General features: G+C 35.8%; 1 non-coding gene and 2 pseudogenes across 2 annotated transcripts; 1 reads left to right on the top strand and 2 right to left on the bottom strand.

Annotated features, from left to right (window-relative positions):
* Nucleotides 1-5,411: 5,411 nt before the first annotated feature.
* LOC147564560 (L-type lectin-domain containing receptor kinase IV.1 pseudogene) lies at nucleotides 5,412-7,649 on the top strand (annotated as a pseudogene). Its single transcript, XR_015227625.1, has one exon. The product of XR_015227625.1 is annotated as an L-type lectin-domain containing receptor kinase IV.1 pseudogene (transcript).
* Nucleotides 7,650-7,786: 137 nt separating this feature from the next.
* LOC147564559 (U2 spliceosomal RNA) lies at nucleotides 7,787-7,955 on the bottom strand (annotated as a pseudogene).
* A 976-nt stretch (nucleotides 7,956-8,931) lies between these two features.
* LOC147564558 (U1 spliceosomal RNA) lies at nucleotides 8,932-9,088 on the bottom strand. Its single transcript, XR_015231521.1, has one exon. It is a non-coding gene; the product is annotated as a U1 spliceosomal RNA (small nuclear RNA).
* Nucleotides 9,089-9,302: the final 214 nt, after the last annotated feature.

Raw genomic sequence — 9,302 nt, 5'->3', positions numbered from 1 at the left:
CTTGACGAGGGGACGCACAAACCAGGCCAAAATTGGCAGATCTAACTTGTCCTATTAGGGGAACTGACGCTCCAATTTTCAGCCCAATCTGAGCCCAAAAAGTCTCTTTTTGGCTCTAGGCACAAAACCCCTCTTTTGGGCCTTTTGTGTTATCTTTGCCTAAACTTGTTTTAGGCCTATGAGACATATTTATGGGGCTCTCCCATGATTATATATCTCACTCCCACTAGTCATATCATCCGATTAAATAGCCGTTCTTATGTGTAACCCTTTGTAGGATCCGATCGAAGTTAGCCGCGAATTACTTCGTAATTCGACGATCGTAGTTGGTTTCTAGCTAAACGCTACGACTCCTAAATCAACCGGACTTGATGATCTTTTTCCTCAATTGTCCTATCTGATAAATTGCTCGCATTGCATCTTTGGTCGAAGGACATCTCCTTCGATTATCGTCTTCAAAAATGTTATCGTTGTTATTGTCCTCGCCTTAACAAGTATCTTGTTTCAATTGATGTTACCTTTAAAGAAGAAACACCTTACTTCCCGTCTGCACCTACTCCCATTCGTCAGGGGGAGGATGATGATTTGTTAGTCTACCCCATTAAGTCCTCTACATCTGTTCAAGAACAAGTGCGGGGTCTTATAAAAAAAAAGAACAAGTGCGGGTTAAGCCTCCTATTATACAAGTTCACTCCAGAAGAAAACCTTCTGATTTATGTCATGCACCTGCTCCTTCGTCAACAGATCTGTTGTAAGTGATGATCTCCCTATCGCCTTGCGTAAAGGTAAACGACAATGTACCTATCCTAATTCTTCTTTTGTTTCATATAATAATTTGCATCTTCCTCGTGTTCTTTCGTGCCTCCCTTGTAACTATTACCATTTCTAAAACTATTAAAGAAGCCATATCTCATCCTGGTTAGCATAATACAATGATGGAGGAAATGAACGCTTTAAATGATAATGGTACTTGGGACTTGGTAGATTTACCATCAGGGAAACGCCCTATAGGTTGCAAATGGGTCTTCGTAATCAAGGTCAATCCTGATGGGTCCATTGCACGATTAAAAGCTCGTCTTGTGGTAAATGGTTATGTACAAACCTATGGAGTGGACTACTCAAAAACTTTTTCTCCTGCTGCGAAATTGAATCTATTCGTTTGTTTATTTCGATGGCAGCTACATATAATTGGTCTTTGCGTCAACTGGATATCAAGAATGCATTCCTTCATGACGATCTTCAAGAGGAAGTGTATATGGAGCAACCTCTTAGTTTTGTTGCTCAGGGGGAGTATGGATGAGTTTGTCGTCTTCGAAAATCTCTTTACGGTTTGAAATAGAGTCCTCGTGCTTAGTTTGTAAAATTTAGTTCTGTTATTGAGACTTTTACTTTAAAGAAATGCATGTCTGATCATTTGGTATTTTATAAACAATCTAAAGTTGGTATCATTTTGTTAGTTGTATATGTGGATGACATTGTGATAATCGAAAGTGATATAATAGGAATCTCATCTCTCAAGTATTTTCTTCATAGACAGTTTCACACGAAGGACTTGGGGATGCTGAATATTTCTTGAGCGTTGAAGTTACAAAGAGTAAAAAGGGTATATTTCTATCTCAAAGAAAATATGTCTTTGCTTATTAACTGAGAAAGGAAAATTAGGAGAAAACCCTAGTTGCACTCCAATGACTCTGACTGTGCACCTTACGAGAGATGGAGATCCGTTTGAAGATCCTGAGAGACATCGAAGATTGGTTGGAAAGCTGAATTATCTTACAGTAACTCGTCCAGATATTGCATATTCAGTCAGTATTGTTAGTCAGTTTATGTCATCTCCAACAATTCACCATTGGGCAGCACTAGAACAAATTTTGTGTTACTTGAAAGGGGCACCTGGACGTGGAATTGTGTATGCAAATCATGGGCACTCTCATATTGAATGTTTTACAGATGTTGATTGGGCATTATCTAAAATAGATAGGAGATCAACTTCATGTTATTGTATTTTTGTTGAAGTAAATTTGGTCGCATGGAAGAGCAAGAAACAAAATGTTGTGTCACCATCTGGTGCAGAATCAGAGTATATGGTTATGGCACAATCAGTTTGTGAGATAATGTGGATATATCAGCTTTTGACTGAAGTAGGTCTTAAAATTTCCGTATCAGCAAAATTATGGTGTGATAATCAAGCTGCTCTTCATATTTTCTCTAATCCGGTGTTTCATGAGCGAACTAAACACATTGAAGTTGACTGTCATTTTGTGCGTGAAAAAATTGAACAAGGCTTGATTTCTACAGGATATGTAAACACTGGAGAACAACTAGGCGAAATCTTTAGAAAAGTCTTAAACGGAGTTCGAGTCTATTATCTTTGTAACAAGTTGGGCATGATTAATATATATGCTTCAACTTGAGGGCGAGTGTTAGCTGTATACTTAATATCAGCTAAATAATAGTCATATATTATGTCTGATCGTTTCCTAGTTATATAGATTCCTAAGATTGTCTTTTTTGGTTGTATAGTTTCCGAAGATATATTCCTAGATATGTTTTCTAAGAGAGATAATCCTAGCGGTATATATATGTGTGTATTGCTTGATAATGAGAATAAGATGAAATACAGAAATATGTTTAACGATCGTAAAGGAGTTTTGTTTGTTTCTCGCGTACATCATAACGTTTTTTCATTAAAATTTCTCATTAATCTTCATGTTCATAATCATGTTCATATCCATTTCTTTTTCTCAATTTCTCCATCATCTTATTTATCTTTCCATTTCTGTTAAGATACTTTTTTTGATGTCAGAGATACTAACAGATTTTGAAGCATAACATATTTATGATACACAACATATTTTGTATTGAACAAAACACATTTTGTATATAACAAACGCATTTTGTTCTCCATCATCGAAATCCGTCTTTGTTTAGATTTTTTGATAACTATTGATGTCAGATCTTTCAACAGATTACACTTCTTAACAAATGTGTGATACACAATGCATTTTGTTTCATAAAAATACTAATTTATTCTCGGTCATTTTTACTAACATTTTAATGTATCTTTGAAACACAACATTTTGTATTAAAATGTTATATCTTTCGTATCCATAAACATTATGATACAAGTAATTGACACAATTAATTTTGTTTAGCAGAAAACAATTTATGTGCAGTAAGCATTGGTCTATTCATTCAAAATTTCCTATATTGTATGATAAATATTTCATTTTGTATTCATCATAATGCTTTCTGTTATCATAATAATTCATATTTATATTGTCAGTTACAATAGTGCTCATGGATTATCCCACAGATCAAATTCAGTAGAGAAGACGACTTTCAAATCTATGGGTTGCGATAAAGTTTCCACTCGCGTTGGTCAGCTATTCTTTGGGGTGTGAAGGCATTTGGGTTCGTCCTTCGTCAATAAGGTATAAACACAGGTCACGATTTCAAGTTTGTGGAGAATGATTTAAAGCGTGTCACTGCAGTTTGTCCTATAGAAGACTGCAATTGACGAGTTCATGGTTGAGCATCGTTGAAATGAAAATCCATGGTTGGGCACCATTGAAATGTAAAGGAAAAATTTATTATTGCTTTAGTAAAACACATTATGTTCCAACTTATTCTCATTATTGTATATGTCTTATATAACTTTCAGTAATCAATATATGTTTGGCAGAGGAAAATACTCATTTTGCTGTCCAATAAAATTTATATTTTTCAGCTTGAAGTTAATCAGTTATTTGGCGAAAATATAACATAACAGTTTTTCGTTGTTTACAGAAAAACATACTTAAGTAGATGAAAAACACATTTTACTTCAAACAAAAAAGATAAATTTCTATAACAAATTGTATTTGTTAACAAAATTACATTATTTGTTAGTGAAAAAATAGCAAAAGATTTTCCATTTTCGATTTGCAATCTGGTATAAATTTAGGCTCTCCAACCACATCAGCCATGCGATCTCCCATTGATTCCCTTTATCTTTTTTGTTCTTAGAACTTGTTCCAAAAAATCTGCATAAAAAAATTGATTTAGCTCTATGAAATCAACATTATCCAATTAACAGTTAATATCATTTGTCAACCAAAATAGGAAATGTCTGGTAAAACACACATATTTCTTATGTTAATAAACCCTCATTTTCGCTTGTTGGTATTTTTACTGGCTAATAACACATCATTTTCGTAAGAAAATGTTGTTTGTTACGTATTACAAAAAATATATTTTTTACTGGATAATAACATATCAAATTGCACATTATTATGACTGGAAATCTCGTTTTGTAAATCACAATATGGAAGATCAAAATACAAAACATAATATGAAACAACATGTTTATGAACAGAAAATATATGAAATTGATGATACAAAATGTGTTTTGTAATAAACAATTTGTGAAATGGTAAAGACGCTGAAACATAAGTTTCAAGATGAAACCCTAAAATATAGATGAAGATGATGAAACATAACCTTGAAGATCAAACGATACAAATGAAAGCATAAAGAAAGCAAGAAGATGAAGCTTCAAGATTCTCCGAAGCTTCTCACGAGCATTACCAAACCTTAATAAAACATTACCAATCGTTAATGAAGCTTGAAGATCAAGAAGAAGTTTAAAGATGTAGATGATGAATCATTCGTGGCGTTTTGTTTCTGACTTTTAGGGCTCCGGTTGTGCTTTACAATGTAAAGTGTATTAGAGAGAAAAAATGATTCGGGTTTAGAGAGAGAACAATGGTATGAAGAATTTCTAGGGTTTACTGTGTTGGAGAAGCTCCGTTTTTTAAGAGAGAGAAAATGACCCAAAAATGTCTGGTTTTTTAAATGAGAGAGAGAAAGTGACCAAATATTTTCTCATTTTTGGTTGATAAAAGATGTGTTTTTTTGGGTTGCTCGATTTTGTCGTCCGGCTCTTACGAAATTTGGACGGGAATGGAGGAAAGATTTGGATGGAACATGTTTCATCTATAAGAGGTTAATAGGGTCCAAAATGGAAAAGGACTAAAATTTCTTTTTATGGGAAAGATAGGATCATGATAGATTGGCCATTAATGAGAAGATAGGGTCCATGGGTTTTAGGCCAAAAATAAAATCCTAAAAGAGAATATGATAAGCCAAAAACCAACTACCAATAAGTGAAGAGGACCTAGACAATATATTAGTGCTTGCTAGATAGCCCTTCTCTTATGTGGGACTATTCTCACACAATTCAAGGTCTTTTTGCAGGACATCCAACTTGCTTTAGATATTTAAGGGTTACCCCAAAATTAAGTCAGTGTTTTTGATTTTTCTCTCAAATGTTTGGTCCAAATTGATTAACCTTGTGGTGATCGGTCCCTACCACATCAATTCTGCAGGACTTTTAGTTGACTCTTTCTTTAGAGCTGCGAGATATATAAGCCCACATAATAAGAGAGATTATGCTTACAAATGAAGAATCCAACCATGATATTGTTACTATTCAAGTTTGTATCTACCATGGTATTTCTTCTAAATAAAAGTGTTCAAGGCTCATCAGAATATAATTTTGGTTTCGTCTACAATGGTTTCAGAAATGCAGCTAATCTGCATCTCGATGGAGTAGCTTCTGTCACACCCAATGGTCTATTAAGTTTAAACAATGAAACTAAAACAGGACTAGGCCGTTCCTTCTACTCCCGTCAGCTTAAATTCAAGATCAATAATTCATCATCATCACCACCAGATCCAAATGGTAACACTACTGCGGCAACTACTCTTTCTTTCTCTACTACTTTTATTTTTGCCATAACCCCCCAGTATTACGATTTAAGCGCTCAAGGAATAGCCTTTGTTCTTTCACCTCACCAAAAGGTTCAACCAGGACCTTTACCAAAACAATATCTAGGCTTATTCAATGCATCAAACAATGGAAATCCCTCAAACCATGTTGTTGCTGTGGAACTAGATACTAACTTTGGCCCTGATGTAAATGACATAGACAACAACCATGTCGGAATCGATATCAATAGTGCCAATTCCATTCAATCCTCTCCAGCCAAGTACTTTAGTAGCAAAGAAGGTGCTTTCAGGGACTTAAGCCTTATAAGCGGACAACCAATGCAAGTTTGGGTAGAATATGATGGGGCGGAAAAGCAACTTAATGTAACAATAGCTCCAATTAACATACCTAAACCAGATATTCCACTCTTGTCTCTGTCCCAAGATCTTTCAAGTATCATCTTAGATTCGATGTATGTGGGGTTCTCTTCAATGAACGGAGTATTTTTAACATCACATTATATATTAGGATGGAGCTTTAAGATAAATGGGAGAGCTCGAGAACTCGACCTCTCGCGACTTCCTCAGCTACCTAAAATACGATCAAAGAAGAAACCAAAGATTTTGGTGTATGGGCTACCTATATGTGTCCCAATTCTCTTGTTAACACTGACACTCATCATCATTTTTATCATAAGAAGGAAGAGGAAGTTTGCCGATATTGTGGAAGATTGGGAGCTCAACTACGACAGCCGGAGATTCAGATATCAAGATCTATATATTGCTACAGAGGGGTTTGGAGAGAAGGAGCTTCTTGGTGTTGGTGGCTTCGGCAGGGTCTACAGAGGTGTATTACCAACTTCTAACCTCGAAGTAGCCGTCAAAAGAGTTTCCCATGATTCTGGACAGGGCATAAGAGAATTTATAGCGGAGATTGTTAGTATTGGTGAACTTCGGCACAAAAACTTGGTACAACTATTAGGTTATTGCAGACGTAAAAGGGAGTTACTTTTGGTCTACGATTACATGCCTAACGGAAGCCTGGACAAGTTCCTCTTTGGCTCTCAAATGAACTCATCAGTGACACTAAATTGGAACCAAAGATTTAAAATCATCAAAGATGTGGCAAGTGGATTACTTTATCTGCACGAAGGGTGGGAACAGGTTGTGATTCACAGAGACATCAAGGCTAGTAACATTCTATTAGATGGTGAAATGAATGCAAAATTGGGAGATTTTGGTCTAGCAAGATTGTACGATCGTGGAACCAATCTTCAGACAACCAATGTGGTTGGGACATTTGGTTTCATAGCACCAGAACTGACTAGAACTGGAAAGGCAACGACCAGCACTGATGTCTTTGCATTTGGACAATTCTTGCTTGAAGTTGCATGTGGAAAGAAACCAGCAGAACTATACAAATCTGAGACCAAAGAGGATCTAGTTTTGGTGGATTGGGTGTTTTCTTGTTGGAGTATAGGTGTGCTTTTAGAAACAAGTGATCCAAATTTGAGAGGTGAATATGTGGTTGAAGAGATGGAGTTGGTTCTGAAGCTGGGTTTGTTTTGTTCTCATAGTGTTCCAGCAGTTAGGCCCACCATGAAACAAGTTGTGCAATACTTGGAAGGAGATTTGCCACCTACAGAGCTGCGGCTCCTTAATATGAGCAACAGTATCAATCAGGCAATGCATTCACAAGGTCAACGATCTTTTCAGGATTTTTCTCTGTCGTATGCTTCTTCTGCGTCCAATGCATTCACAGGGTCATCGTCATCGATTGCTTAGTAACTCCTCTCTGGTGGTAGTTTATTTTCATAAGTTTGAGTAGGAGCTAATTTAATGTAGAGTATTGTTTGTGTTAGGCTGAATATAATTTCATAAGTTGATTTCAAGTTAAAGCTTTCTCTGTCATGCACTCAATGGTGGATTAGTAGTCTTGGAATCATTAGAAAAGACTTCTGCCGGCTGCCTCAGTCAAGCACTGGTCAGTCAATTGGACTCCGAAATAAACAAATTCTGATAGTTATGGATTGGTAGGGGGTGTGCCAGGCCAATGTAATAGTGCAACACGACACGTGAGAGCCCAGCAGCAAACTACTGTGATGGACCCTCCCCCATGAGAAAAATTAATTTAATATCGTGTGAACCAATGGTCCACATATACTAAACTTGATCTTAGTTAGTCAAAAGGCCGAGAAAGGTATGCTTAAACCTGTCTGTGTGGGACTATTTCGGCCCACCCTATTGGTTATGTTTCTTTTTGTATTGGTCAGCGTGTCTCGAACCTGTGGACTTAGAGGGTGGAAAACTAAATCTCCTACCACTCCAACCAAGTCTTGTTGGCCCTCTAGTTATGCTTACCGATTATTCATAAACTAGATTTTTTTAGGGACTACTGCTCTTAATCTGGAGGATACAGAGTGATTGGAGATGTTGTGAAAAGAATATATGGTTCGTTTGGTTACAGGATTCCTAAGTAGGATTTCTAACAAAAATGAGATTTAGTAAGAATCAAGATTACTCGGTCTATTTGTCTAGCAAAAATCTTAGGACTCTTGAATCCTAAGGATTCCTGAATCTAAAATTTGTATTGGACCAAAATCTCACTCTACCCCCTAAGATTTGCTAGGGTTTTGGATTAATAAACAAAATTTCGAACTTAAAATCAACCAAAAATTATTTCTTTATAAAAATATTTTTCTACAAAATAATTATTTTAAAAAATATTTGTTTTTCAAAAAGCTTTTTTTTTCCAAAAATTATTTTTCCAGAGAAATTGATTTCGATAATCGCTTTTTCCCCGAAAATTGATTTTTTTCCCCAAAAACCCATTTTTTCCCCCAAATAAATTTTTCTCTGAAATATTTTTTTCCCAATTTTTTCCCGAAACCGTTTTTTCCGAAAATTATGAACATTAACTTTGGAAGAAAACATTTTGGGGAAGCGAATTTCGAGAAAAGAATTTCTTCAAAAAAAAGAATCTAAAACAACATTTAAACAAATTACATAATAATAAATCTTAGGATTTTTATTGGTTACCAAACAAACCAAAAGAAATTACTTGGACATGAATCCAGGATTCGTGGTTCCGTCATACAAACACACCAATAGTGAATTTGTTCCGTAGGAATGCTTGCAATTGTCATGAAAATAACACAAGAGAAGATTGCGAGATTCCATCTAGGGCTGCGTGAACACAGACCCCCCTCTATCACAAATTATAACGTAGACTCCACCACGATAGATCTTAAGCGAGTGCCCCTTCTAAATGCAATGGGGGTCCCTAACCTAGGTCATAGTCCTTCTTCATCAACCATTGACTCAGGTCTCTAAATACCTTTTTCTTTTAGTTGATGGATGTGGGAGAATCGAGTCTGACATTCTTAAATGACACAATTAACTTTTTTTTTTGTTTTTTTTTGTTGAAGATAGGAGAAATTTACACAATCATATCCTTCTGAAACTCGCCGAAGGAGTTCCAAGTCCTACTTCTATTATTTTTCCTTCCCCACTTAGCCAGTTTGTCAGCCCATTTGTTGAGTTCTCTAGAG

This window comes from Eschscholzia californica, unplaced genomic scaffold (genome assembly GCF_041429995.1).
Source record: "Eschscholzia californica isolate CP2 unplaced genomic scaffold, dmEscCali1.0.p SCAF_1, whole genome shotgun sequence".
Classification (NCBI taxonomy): Eukaryota; Viridiplantae; Streptophyta; class Magnoliopsida; order Ranunculales; family Papaveraceae; genus Eschscholzia; species Eschscholzia californica.
The sequence above is the reverse complement of the archived record's forward strand: the minus strand, read 5'-3'. Positions and strand labels throughout refer to the sequence as shown.